We start from the raw sequence: 14,304 nt of genomic DNA, 5'->3' as shown, positions 1-14,304 counted from the left end.
AAAGCTACAGATAGGATTCACTTGGTTATATGGTACATTGTCATGTTACTTTTGACAAAAATAATCATAATTCCTATTTTCTCCATCAAGGAGGATGTTTTTCAGTTGATTTTTTTTTTTTGCTTTTTTTGGTGAGGCAGTTGGGGTTAAGTGACTTGCCCAAGGTCACACAGCTAGTAAGTGTCATGTGTCTGAGACTGGATTTGAACTCATGTTCTCCTGACTTCAAGACCAAAGCTCTGTCCACTGCACCACCTAGCTGCCCCTAGGAGGATGTCTTTCAAACTGGAAAAAGAACAAATAAATTATACTCATATAGGTGAGACAATAATAGTAAGAGATCACTTTAAAATTAGTTGTCTTAAATCTCAATTGAGATGTAGTCTCAGAAATACTATCATTAATCTTCGAAAAGTTATGTAGAATGAAGGATACCAGAAAATTCAATATGGGTGTCACTATTTTCAAAAAAGGGGGATAGACTGAAGGTCATTAAACTTGATATCAAATTAGACCAGATGATTAAACAGGAAGTTTTAAGTAGAAAAGTGATTAATTACTAGGAGCTAGCTAAAGGTGTTTCTTATCAAATAGTTTCCTTTTTCTACTGGGTTACAAGTTTAGTAAGATCAGGATGTCACAGGCCAGCATTTCTCAAACTTCCGTGGTTTGTGGTGTATTCCACATGGTTAAGGGAGGCTAAGCCTATCTTGAAGCCCATGAAAGCTGATGGTAGTGGGGGTGTGGAGGGAATTCTCAGGAAGTAAAATAAGATCTAGTTTCTGAGGTACTGGTTAAGAAGATAATATTTGAGAAGGGCATTTTGATCTTTGGACCACGTATAAATAGTAGTGACGTACAATTGGATGGAGATGGAGTGCACCTAACAAAGGCTGGTAAGAATGTCTCATAGTCTTACAAATCAAATCAAAAAGAGTTTTGAACTGAAAAAGAAGAGAGGGAGAAAACTGCCTGCAGATATCCACAAAGCTTAATAGAAACTATGCTATAGGAAGGAAAATAGAGGTACCTAGAAATCCATAGGTGGCAAAAATCCAAGGAATGGAGCCAGTAATAAAATTAATGGGCTTGGGTGTCTATAGACACATGCATAAAATATGGGAGGTGAATTATAGTTGTTACAAATCTGTAAGTAAGGAGGTAAAATTTTACCGCAGCTGTTACTGAGATATGGTGGCACAAGACCTATCACTAGACTATTGTGGATATTTGAAAGGCATAGGTTTCATGTGTGTTCCTGTGTGTGCATGTATATGCATCACTTAAAAGGAACAAGAGGGCAGGGAACATGTTAGTACTTGTACATTAAAAAGATAAACTTGTGAGGAAGTCTGGGAAGCATGATGGATATTGTTCAGGTGAAAGTAAAAAAAGGAACAGAATTATAGATCACCTAGACAGAAGGAAGAAATAGATGAATTCAGGATATAGACAGATGACAGCATTGGTGCGATGGCGTGATATGGTAGTGACGGGGGACTTCAAATATTTGTGTATCTTACAGAGCTCCCTGTCTGCCTAAAGCAGAAGGCAAACAACTTTCTAGGTTGCCTTAAATTTCATATTCCAAAATGTGAACCAACAAAGTTAAAGGCTATTCTGGACATGACTCTCACCACAAAGGAGGAACTGGTTACTGGGTAAGAAGTAATGATTACTTCATAGGGAAGTGCCTATTTCAGAATTTGTGACTGAGGAAAGCCAGGTATAGTCTGACATGAACTTTCTATGTAATAGGAAGCTGACACATGTGCAGACCCCATTAATTTGCTCAAATGGTATTTTTCCACATGGAGGAGGCTGGGGAGATGGCTTCTGAGAAAATCATGATAGTGGTGAAGGGAAGGGAAGAGCCTTGGAGAGACTGTGGAACCTACATGGACATTCTGTAACTAGTTCCAGTTGGCTGGCCATATGGGTGGGTGGAGCCTTTTTAATTTGGTTTCATAGCCTGAACTGACAACATCCTTAAAGAGGTTTCAGTCATCTCATCATCTCATTACTGCATTTCCATCTTGGGGAGCAAGGAGACTCCTTTACTCACAGTGACTGTGCTGTTAATCAAAAGGCTACATGGCCTTCTTCCCTTTCTGAGACTATGGCCCTTGAGAAATGAGGCCTCCTTGGCCTTTCAATTTATTCTTTTCTATTCCTGTAGCTTGCTCTCCCCACCAAGTTGGAGACACCACTTCCTGGCGTCTCCAACTTGGTGGGGAGAGCAAGCTACAGGAATCTGGGGGTTGGAACTCAAGGCTAATTGTTGCCACCAGACCAGAATTCATGTTCTAATGTATAAGGAATGATTTTCTGAAATGACTTTCTGGACCTATGCCAGTGAAAGCTGAAACAAGATTCATCCAGCATTGATGATACCTTTGCATGTGAACTTGGTGGGATCAATGCTATGTAGGTACTGAGCTAAGTTTTGAGCCCAGTTCCCCAGAGACTGAAGTGTTATAGGAGAGAATATACATTGAAGACATTGGGAAAATTTTTTGAACATTTGTTTTTGCCATATGTGTGAAGTAAATATTTCTTTGTAAATGCTAAACTATGTTAAGTGGTTAACTGGATATGGGGTTCTAGTTATTGGCCTCCTAAGAAATGGAAGAATTCATTGCTGAGGTATATGGTAGTATACTTCGCCAGCATATGGTAGAATAGAAGACACAGCCACAAACCTTGGAACCCTGAGTAGTGATGTAACTAGCCTGGCTTTGGGAGAGAGGACCAGAGCTTACCATGCTATAACTGTATTTTAGAAGTACTAGTTTCTAAGGGGTTAGAGAAAGAATAATTAGGATAATATGGACTAAATTCCTTAGAGACGGAGGAACTAGCACATACACACTGCTTTAAGATTGATGTACAGGGGCAACTAAGTGGTGCAGTGGATAGAGCGCTGGCTGTGGAGTCAGGAGGACCTGTGTTCAAATCCAGCCTCAGACACTTGATACTTACTAGCTGTGTGCCCTGGGCAAGTCACTTACCCCCAATTGCCTCACCAAAAAAACAGACAAACAAAAAAAACCAAAAAAAGATTGATATGCGGCATGAGAAGGATGGGAATGGAAGCCAGTGAGCAAAAGGTGGGGGAGAGAGTGTGGTGGTTAGAGAATAACCTCATACCTAGGACAAGATAAAGAAAAAAACCCCAATGTCAGTAGGGCTTTACACGTGTCATCTCATTTGATCCTCACAACAACTCTGTGCGAGTACGACTGACCTCATTATACAGACTATCCTCATTTTACAGATGAGGAGACTGAGACTGAGAAATTGAGGTTGTAATTTGCCTGAAGTCGCACAGCTAATAAGCATTAAAACTCAGGTCCTCCTGACTCTATGTCCAGCCATCTAAACCGTTATGCCGCCTAGGGACATGGCTAGATCAGCAATTTGTCTGAAAATTATCTGAGGGGTTTTAATAGACACCAAGCTTGACATGAATCAACACTTTGACTCAAGATAGCAGCCAAGAAAGCCAATGTGACCTTAGGTTGTATTAAGAAAGGTGTAGTGTTTGGGTTGTGTATTGACTTAGAAAATCACGTGTTAATATTATCTATGTTTTATTGAATTTTTGTTAATTTAAAAATATTTCTCAATTACATTTTAATCTGGTTTGGGCCATACAGGATAGTGTTATGGGTCACATGTGGCCAGCAGTTCTATGCTTGATACCTGTAGTATGAAGGATTAGGGAGGTTCTGCTTTACTCTGCCCTTGTTAGATCTCATCTGAAGTCTTGTGTTCAGTGGGTTCCATGCTTTATGACCCAGAGGATAGCAACCATGATGACAAAGGGCTTTAGAATCATGCCGTATGAAAACTTAGGGGCCACATGATGGCTGCCTTAAAGTATTTCAAATGGTGTCTCTTGGATGAGGGATTACTTACACTTGTTCTGCCTAGCTCCAGAAGACAGAAATAAGAGCAATGGGTAGGAGCTGCCAGGAGGCAAATTTAGGCTTGACAGAAGGAAAAATTTCCTAATTAGAGCTTTTCATAGGAGGAATAGGCTGCTTAGGAGGTATGCTATTCTTTCTCTTCGAATGTCTTCAAGTTAGACATCATCAAATAGGTATGTCATAGAGGGGAGTTTTGTTCAAGCATGGATTGGATTCAATGGCCTCACTTGGATTCAAGGTGCCTTCTAACTCTTAGGGTTTATAAAACTTGAATTGTTTTTAGGACAACCATTGCATTGGTTGGGGGAGAAACTGGGGTACTGTTGACATTGAGCTTTCTTTATCTTGTGTCCTGGGTGTGAGAAGGATAGTCTCTGTCCTCCCCTTTTGCTCACTGCAGATCCATCCCCATCCCTCTCATCCTGCAGCTCAATCTCTGTCTGCATTACCCCACTGCCCTATATTTCTTCACATTGTGTGTACCTGTTCTTTACCAGTCTCCCCTTACATGTTCAATGTCCACCATCACTGTGACCTCCAACACTGATCTGACCACCTCTCCGAAATTTTCTAATACGTATATCCTCAGTTTTCCCTATTCATACACTATGTGTCATATATTCACTATGGACTTCCCTCTAACCCCCACCATCATTGACACAGGCCTTCTACAACTTCCTTTTACATTGTATGATGCTCCACTCTCATTATCCTTCCCACTCATTGTGTGGCTGAAAAACCCATAATACATGTTTCTCTTATAACTTATGTCTCTCACAATTCAAAATTGTGAATGCTTATGCTTTATTTGACCCATTCCCCATCATCTCCCTCATGTCTTGTGTCTGATATGTGAACTACAGTCTTTCTTCATGTTTTGTCCTCTGAACTTCTGTTTTCCTTTGTAATTTCCCAAATGGCCTTTTATCCCAGTGTCTCCTGGGACCAGAACTTTTGGGTTTTCACAATATATTTCCAGCCCCAAATTGTTTCATGACCAGATTATTTTGTATAACTCTGTCATAGATACATATTAAAGGGATAGATAATATGCTGGCTGATAGAATCAAGAGTTAAAATTATTGTGGCAGGATAGGAGATACTTAGTAATGAATGGCAAAATGGAAGTATTTGCTAAAACCAGTATTTGGAACACTGCAGGTACTTGTATGAGCATTTGAATCTAGGTATCTGAAATTTGTCTAGGAACTCCTTTGTTGTGAGTGGCATGGGGCTTTGGATGCATAGACTGCCTGCAGGTATTTTTAATGTATTTTATTATATCTTTTTACTTCTTTGGTCATGAGTAAAGATTAAACATATATTTATAAAATAATATTAGTGGGATGGAATTCTGGGTCCAAACCAACAAGATGAAATTTAACAGGGGCAAATGTTAAAAATCCCCCCACCAAAAACCGTTGTACAAGTACAAGATGGGAGGAGTCTTGACTTTGCTATGGTTCCTATGAAAAAAAGTCCTGGCATCTTTTGTTTCACAAAAACTTAATGTGAAATAACTGTGATACAGCTGCTAAGAAGGTTAATTTGACTGTAGGCTGCAATAAGTAGAATGATGTGCAGATTGTGGGAGCTAACTGTCCTACTGGTCAGACTATCTCTGGAGTATGGCATTCAATCATGAGCATACTACTTTTTAAGAGAGATTGACAAAACTTTATATCCAAAGCAGGGTTATCTGAATGGTGAGAGATGAAACCATGCCATGTAAAGAATGACTGGAGAGTTAGGGATGTTTCTGGAGAAGAGAAGACTTAGGAGGGAACATTATAAAAGTCTTCAGATATTTGAAGGACTGTTGTATGGAAGGAGTAAGCTTGTTCTACTTCGGAGGACAGAAGTAGGATCAATGGGTGAAAGTTACAGGGGGGTATATATTACCACATCATGGAGAACTTTTTAATTTTTAGAGCTGTCCAACAATGTATGAACCTTGGGTGATAGTTAATGTCCCTTCACTGGAAGTTTAGAGCTGGAGAGGACTTTAAAGATTATCACTTCCAAATGCCATTTTATACATGACGACATTGAGATCTAGAGAGGTGAAATGTGTTTAAGCAGTGGTCAGATGGTATAGAAATGATGCCTACATTGGGTGGGAAGTCAGACCACATGGGCTGTGGGATTCTATGATTTGTCTGTGGACATTAACACCATAGTGTGTTTGAGAAACAGTGCTTGGTGTGTTCTTCACTCACCCTCTTGTGGCTGGAGACAGTTGCTCCTTTCTGCTATCTGCAACTCTGCTATTGCTGATTACCCAAAAGTTTTTCACCAGGTGGAGTCTTTGATCCCTGCCCTCCACCATCACTGGGACTCACACCAAGATTTTATTTGTGTAGAGACCAAGGAGATAGAAGAGGCTGTGAATGTGAGTTTTGAGATTTTATTTCCAAAAGGAACTTGGACCCAGAATAAAAGATAAAAGATGGAATCTCGGCTTTGAGTACTATCCTGCTTAATCCCTAGTAGTTGGGCAAGTAGCATTTCTTCTCCTTCATTTCCTTCCTCTCAATGGTAAAGGAGCAATGAGGACAGGAGAACTCTTTCCCCCCTCTCCCACCACTAGTACAGATCTAAACTTCTTTTTGATCCCTTAGCTTCCAAAGAAATCGGAGTTGTAGATTTTATCTTTCCTGTAAGAGAGAGGGTAAATCTAACTCCTTTCAGGTTTGGGTAATACCACAAGATAACCCTGGTTCCTTCTTCTTCCCACCCACAACCTTCCTCCCCTAGGCTGTCCAGCAAACCCAGGGAAAAGCTTGTTGGTGTTTGCAAAAGCCCCTTGTGGTAGGGGATCCAGCTGCCATTCCTGTAGATAGGAACCAGAGACCTTGGTGCCCTGGGGCACCTATCTCTTTCTTTCTGGGGATAGGAATAGGAATTCTCAGGGAAGGGAGTAGGGACTGACAGGTTGGAATGTCCCACCCTCTTTGTTCTCAAGCTGGATTCCTCTGATAGACTGGATTAGGCTGAGCTGGGAGTTAAGGGCAGGGGTGTTGATCTGTGTCTCCTATTGATCAGCAATAATGGAAGGTACCACATGACTCTATAGATCTCTGGCCAGACGGGTTTCAATTTTCCTCAAGGTTTTATGTGTGCATCTTTGTGTGTTTTTGTCTTTATATGTCTATCATCATGTATATTTGTCAGTGTGTATATATATGTCAGGGCTGACCCTGGATAAAATTGTGAAGTCACTGGAATTTGTGTTGGTACCTCTGTCTCCTCATCTCCTGGTGGCTCCCCTTCTTCCCTATCTCCCTTAACAACTAGGGTCCTCCTGTTGTTACTCACCCTCCTATCTGGAAAGAGTCTATTAAATTCATCCACATTCAGGAGTAAATGATTGATAACAACTTAAAGTCTAGTCCATCCTCTCCCATCCACTCAGCTTTCCTCAGGGATTCACATTTTAACAGGATCAAAACCTTCAACTACTAGAGCGAAGAAGAGGGAGATTTTTTTTTGGGGGGGAAGTAGACTGCCTTTCTGGTGCCTGAAGTCACACAGTGGCTACCTGGATATGGTAGCTTAATGGCCTGTGTGCCCGTGTATATGTATGCAGGCAAGTCTGTCCATGTGTATGCATGTGAATTGCACCCTCCCTGTTGACATCAATCCCTGGCAAAGTTCTACAATGGATTATTAAATCGATGGTTTATGAGCACTTTGACAACCAAGCAGTCATCACTAGGAGTCAGCATAGATTCACGAAGAACAAATCATACCAAACTAACAATTTCCTTATTTTAAAACAGTTATGAGACTGATATAATCAGGGAAATACCATCAGTGTAGTGCATCTACATTTCAGCAAGGCATTTGACAAAGTTTTTTGAGATATATTTGTGGACAGTTGCACTTTTAGGTAAATTTCCAGCTGGTTGAACAACCATAACCAAAATTGTTGGTCAATGGATCAGTATCAATCTGCAAAGACATCTCAAAGAGCATGCCGCCAGGTTCTGTCCAGTTTGACATTTTTATCCATGACCTGACTGAATACATAGAAGGCATTTTTATCAAGTTTTCAGATGAAATGAAGCTATACAGTGTATGATAGAATCAGTGTCCAAAAAGATCTCAACAGGCTAGAATATTGGGCCAAAATGAAGATTACATTAGTTGGCAAAAATGCAAGGTCCTGCCCTTAGGTTCTGCTTTTAATAAAGTAGGGGATGGAGACATGGCTAGCAGTTCATGTGAAAAAGATTTGAAGATGGCATGGGTTAACCAGAGAGCAAATAGTGATGATTTCCTAAGTAGACTTAAAAGCATGGGCCTGGAATAAAAAAACGGGGCCCTAATAAGACTTTATCAACCCAGATCTTTCTAATGTTCTATGTTGTTTACCTGGCTATCAAATACTCCTTTGCACTCCTGCCCAAGAATAATGCATTTTGTATGCCTGGCTAACAAGGCTGTATCTCTGACCGTATCTTCTACTTTTGCCCTGGACTGGGACGCTCTGATGCTTAGCAGGCAAATTTCCCATTCTTAGACAAGACATGAGGCCAAAAGAGAAGGCTGAAGCTAGATTAAGTTCACTTCCATTTATCATGCATGGACTCATTCCTGGCCACCTGGTCTCATTTGCATGGACCAGGTGGGACATGACAGGGGCTTTGCATGGACTGTAAATTCAATATGTCAGTAATGGCTGCCGAAAAAAGCTAGTGCGATCTTAGGTTGCATTTGCATTCAGATTGTCTTATGTTGAGAACAGAAGTGATAATAACCCTGTACTCTGTGCCGGTCAGGCGAAATTAGGAGTACTGTATTTAGTTACAGGTGTTATATTTTAAGAGAGATATTAACAAACTAGAGCTTGTCTAGAGTGGGTGGATTTGCTAAAAGAATTCAAAATTAAGTTACAGGAGGAATGGTTGAAGAATTGGGGATGGTTAGTTTGGAGAAGAGGTTTTGGGGTGCAGGGGGAATGATTCAATGATTCTAATTTTATCTATATGTATGAGCAAGTCCTTTACTTTCCCTAATTTTATTCCAGCTTTAATTTTTTAGTGATTTCCTGCTTCCCCCAGGAGAATCATGACAGCAGTACAGGTGGGGAAAGGGGAAAAGTCTTTTAAAAATGATTATGAAAGAGATTGGAGATTCTGTGGTTCTACCCATCCTCCCTAAATAATCCTTGGGTTGAAGAAGGGGAAACTCCCTTGCTCCTTCCTCTGGGACATGTTCTCCCATTTTAGGGCCCAATTAGACATGGGGAATTTACACAGAGTGAGTGACCCAGGATTACAAGCTAAGCCTAGCCAAATGAGGTTATGACTGAAACCTCATTTCCTGTAACAGTGACAACAGTGGGAAGGAAGAGACAGGGGTGAAGGAAAGACAGATTTACTTTGAGGAAGGCCCTGGGATCCAGCATTATGGAAAGACCAGAGTGTGTGTGTGTGTGTGTGTGTGTGTGTGTGTGTGTAAAGAAGAGAGAGAGAAAGAGAGAGAGAGAGAGAGAGAGAGAGAGAGAAGAGAGAGAGAGAGAGAGAGAGAGAGAGAATGAGTGTAGGGGGACACTAGGATAGATATAGCTGAGCTTTTTTTTTTTCCAGAGAAAATGTATTTGTGGTGGAAAAGGGGAAAGATTTTTTGAGGAAGAGTCCAGGGTTCATAAGTGAGGGAAAATAAGCCTTAGCTTTTGTACCATAGGAGGACTGGGGAAGGGAAGCCTGGGGATGATTCCCCTCCAAAGGCCCCTGCATTATCTAATCAGGCTTCTCAGCGCTTGGCATGACATCCACTTTGCCAGTTGTCCTGCCCTGTCAACATTTGGGGATCAAGGGGATCAACCATCCTAACACCTCAGCTAGCAGGATAGGCAGACCAGTTCTTATGGGGCTCCCATCTTGTGGGGAATTAGCTACAGCATGGCAAACTTCAGCGTTCAGAAAAACATCTGAGAGCTCCAGGCTGGCCTGGGAGAGAGGAGGTATTCTCCTAGGTAAGAGGCTGCACTGAGACTAAATATACTGCTACGTAAGCAACCTCTCTGTGTTAGCAGATAGTAGCACCTGTCATATATAAGCTGTATACTGTGTCCACCTTCTGTAAGTGGACAGACAGCACCACTGCGTATAGGCAGACAGATGGCACTCGCTGTACATAAGCAGCAGATTACACCTGCTCTATATAAATGGACAGATTGTGCAGGCTGTATATAAACTGTATACTGTGCCTGCTGCATATAAGCATACAGTGCACTGCCATATATAAGCAAACAGATGGCACCTGCTGTGTATAAGCTGTATACTGCAACTCACTGTAGAAAAGCACCATAGAGAAGCACCCATGAGACACTGTTGCATAGGAGAGGTGCCTTTTTTAGAGGAATGAAAAAGTATTTTGGCAAAACATTTTTTCCTTGATGGGTCTTGTGTAATGTGACACTCCCATTTTGAAACAACCTAATGAAAATTACCTTTTCTTATCTGTCAAGATATATGGTATAGAACCTTTCTTGCCAGAGGTGCAACCCTTCTTGCACATTCTAAGTCTATAGGACAGGTGGGCAAACTGAGGCCCAGAGAGGAGAGCTGAGAGAGCAAGGTAAGGCCAAGGTAGAGAAGTGATAGACTCAGGAGGCAGGGTATATTCCTCAGAAGGGGTGGGGACAAGGTGCTTCATGGCCCAGCATAGGACTGTGGCTTTTTTTTTTTGGTCCTAGGAGAGAACATATGGCCCAGTGGGAAGGATGCTAGATCTAGAATCAGAGGCTTGTTTCTTGTGTGACCATGGGCTTTACCCTTCTGAGCTTCAGCTTTCCCACCTAAAAAGGAGTGTGGGGTGCTATGACCTTGAAGGTTGTTTAGCTTTAAGGTTTTGACCTGAGCAAGGACAGAAGAAAAAAGTGTTTTTTTTAAGCTGAGCAAAACTTGGGATCTGCTTGCCAGGTATTCCTAGTCAAATCCTTCTTGCCACCTCATTCTCATTTCCCTTCCCTAACTGAGGAGGGGACATAGTAGGTGATCTGGAATCAGAGAAGGAGCAGGCTTCGTTAGATATGAGAAGCTTCCATATGGTGAGGGAGTGATCAAGGGAGATTCTTCCATGTTCCCCTCCCCACAGTCCTCTGCACTTTTACTCCCTGATGGTCAGTGAGCCAAAGCAGCAGATGACTGAGGGATTGAGGTTGCCAAACTAGGCCACTCCTTGGACTCACCCAGGGCTGGACAGATATCCATCTTTGACCAGCTAGATTCTTTACTGACTAACAACTCAGCAAATTCCTCTTTTCACTTTTTTAAAAGTCACATTTCTGGGCTCTGCAGTAGATGGGCTGGACCTGAAGTGCTTGGGATGGTGAGGGAGGGAGGAGTCAGAGGGAGAGGAAACCTTCAGAGAAGATTCACCTGCCTAGGGATTAGGAAGCTTTCCCAACTGCTCTTCTCTTCAGGGTCTATTAGATTAGAAACTCCTTCACAAGATTATTAACTCTGACAGCCACGGATGGGTCTTATTTATCTTTGCCTCTCCCTCAGTGCCTAGGACGGTGCTCTGCACATAGTAGATATTCAATATGTGTTTATTGACTTAAGTTGGAGTTAAAGTGTTGCCCTCCCTCCCTCCAGCCAGTTCTTCTTTTCTCACACTATGCTAGGCTGGGGGTGATAGTCTATGGGTGAGGTTAAAATCATTATAGAATTAGCACTAATAAGGATATGTAAGCTCAAAGCAGATAATAAAGGAAGGAATTATTCCTGGTGTACAACACAAGTCTGGCATTCATGCCTGTGCCAGCTCCCTTTACCCAGAGAGCAAAGGCCATGGTGCCAATCTGGTTATAAGTGCCAAGTGGAAGAAATAAGGGGGTAGCTCAGTTTGGGACCCTAGAACCGGGAGTAAGATCGGCCTGCGTTCACACGGGGCATGAAGCTGGGTCCAGTGAAGTCAGTGCTCTGGGACAGAAAGGGTCCATTTACTGGGCTTTGGAGGGTCATTAGGGTGAGGGGTTGACACTTGGTTTGTGGGAGAGTCACTGTTACCATGGCTCTTCTATCACTTGCACACAAGTCCAATCTCCTTTATTTCGTGTAAAAAGTGAGGGGGGGAGAAAGGGGAGGGGATAACCAGGGAATAAAATACTCAGCAGAAAGTTTCCCTCAGCCTCCCCCTTCCCAGGCCCCTTCAGATCTCCTACTACCCTTATGCCTCTGGGGGGGAAGGGAGGTTCTACCCTTTTCTCCCCAGGACCATCCTTTTCTGTGGTTGTTTCAATGCAGCTTTTCTGAGATTCTGTACTTGACCTTGTTTTGTTTCTCTTTTTGTTTTGTTTTTGAAAATTAATTTATTTATATAGATATAGTTTTTTCTTAAAAAGCAATAGTCCTTTGGTCCCTAAACTCTAAGGAATGATATGACTGAAAGAAGTAAGTCCTGCCTCCCCAGTAAGGAGAGGGCAGATAAGCCAGGGGACCAGCAGGTCCCTCTCTCCCGCTTTCCTTTCCCTCCCTTTCCCCACGCTCATGAGGGCTAGATCTTAATACTTATCTCTTTCTAGAAGTTCAACATCTTGTCAGCCTTGGTTCTTTCCACTCCAGATGTGGAGAGACTCACTTAAAAAAACCCCCAAACAATCAAAAAACAAAGCACGAGACATTGGCCTTAGCCCCTCACTGGCTTTGGTTTAGATCCTTTTCCTCCTGCAAGACTGGGCAGGAGGATACCTGCTTCACTGGTCCCAGCAAAACCTCCTCTAGCACTACTGTGCAGCAAAGTGCTCCAAGCTGTCTCTTCCCAACAGCTCTGGTTGGCTCAAAGAAACCCAAGGCCTTTTGGGTCACTGGCCTCCCTGAAGGCTTGCTTGGTTCCATGTGTCCAGTTCTGTTGCCTTCTGGTCTTCAGGTTTTTGTTGTTGGTTGTTTTGTTTGTAAGAAAGAAAGCAAAAATCAATTCAGAGTTTAAAAACAAAAAGACCCCACCACATAACCAGGGCAACTCTCTGTTTCCCAACCGCTTTCTTCTCTCTCTCTCTCTCTCTCTCTCTCTCTCTTGAGTGCAGCCAGGACAGGAGCTTCCTCCTCTTCCTCCAGCGTGATATGTTGCAAAGAAAGAGAGTTACAAGTTTGGATACTGTACGTGGGAAAAGGGGAACACTCTTCATACAGGGCAAGGCTTCCAGCCTACAACAGAGCAAAGGCCAGAGGAAAGATTAGGAGGGAGGAGAGAGCAAGGGCATGGCTACTAAGGAAGAATGGAAAGGCTGGGGTGGGCTCAGGGCAGCAAATCCTAACTCTGAGGCCTGGCTAATATCTTGGCCCAAATCTCCTGGTTCTCACCAGTTCTGCCTCCCCAACCCCTGGGATGGCATCTCCATTTCTTCCATTGAAAATAAGGATGAGGGGCAGCTAGGTAGTACAGTGGATAGAGCACTGGCTCTGAAGTCAGGAGTATCTGAGTTCAAATCCAGCCTCAGACCAAACACTTGACACTTACTAGCTGTGTGACCCTGGTCAAGTCGCTGAACTCCAATTGCCTTTTAAAAAAATAAAAATAGAAATAAGGATGAGGGGCAGCTAGTTGGCACAGTAGATAGAGCACCCACCCTGGAGTCAGGAGGACCTGAGTTCCAATCCGGCCTCAGACACATAACACTCACTAGCTGTGAGACTCTGGGGCAAGTCACTTAACCCCAATTGCTCTACATTAAAAAAAAAAAACCAAACAAACAAAAAAAGAAAATAAGGATATTCATTGCCTTAGCTAGGTTCAAAGCTGACATCCTAGAGAAATGGGAGAAGGGAGGCAGGGAGATAGAGGGGAAGAGAGGCATGAGTATGTATGCTGAGGTGGGGCTATAATTCTTTTCTAGATGAGAGATTCAGGAGTTCCTGCAAGAGAGAGAAAGAGAGGGCAGTACTGGAGAACAGCATGTGAGCACTACAGTCTATTTAAGACCCAAGAACCTCTACCTTGTAAGAATTCGAGCTTTCACAATAACTTCGAACCTTTAGAAGTTGAGCTGAAATTTTTGTTTTAAAAATGTCATGGCTTTTTGTTTTGGGAGGGGGAGAGTTTTCAGCTCCCGATTCCCTGTCTCCCATGCCTGGAATTTTCTCTGTCCCCATTTTGCCTCCTGGCATCCTTTGCCTCCTTTAAGACTCAGCTCATCTGAGTGACCACCTTCTGCAAAGACCACCTTCTCAATCCTACCTGCTGTTACTCAGTTCCCTCTAAGAGCATCTTCCATTTATACTGTACATGTCTTGCATATACGTGTTCGTATATTTTGTCCCTGATTAGAATGTGAGTTTCTCAAGGATGAAGATTGTTTTTGCCTTTCCATTGCATCCCCCGTGCTTAGCATTGAATCCGGCGTATAGTAAGCACTTAA

General features: G+C 42.5%; 1 protein-coding gene across 9 annotated transcripts in view; it reads right to left on the bottom strand.

The window, feature by feature from the left end:
* Window positions 1-6,331: 6,331 nt before the first annotated feature.
* The window catches only part of CELF6 (CUGBP Elav-like family member 6), a 104,528-nt gene continuing 96,555 nt past the window's right edge, over window positions 6,332-14,304 (bottom strand). For all 9 annotated transcript variants that reach the window (XM_020996987.1, XM_020996988.1, XM_020996989.1 and 6 more), the window contains one exon: window positions 6,332-13,093. The gene's annotated coding sequence lies outside the window, so the exon portion shown is untranslated. The remainder of the gene's footprint in view (window positions 13,094-14,304) is intronic.

Source organism: Phascolarctos cinereus, unplaced genomic scaffold, assembly GCF_003287225.1.
Source record: "Phascolarctos cinereus isolate Bilbo 61053 unplaced genomic scaffold, phaCin_HiC Scaffold_3;HRSCAF=262, whole genome shotgun sequence".
In the NCBI taxonomy this organism is placed as follows: Eukaryota; Metazoa; Chordata; class Mammalia; order Diprotodontia; family Phascolarctidae; genus Phascolarctos; species Phascolarctos cinereus.
The sequence above is the reverse complement of the archived record's forward strand: the minus strand, read 5'-3'. Positions and strand labels throughout refer to the sequence as shown.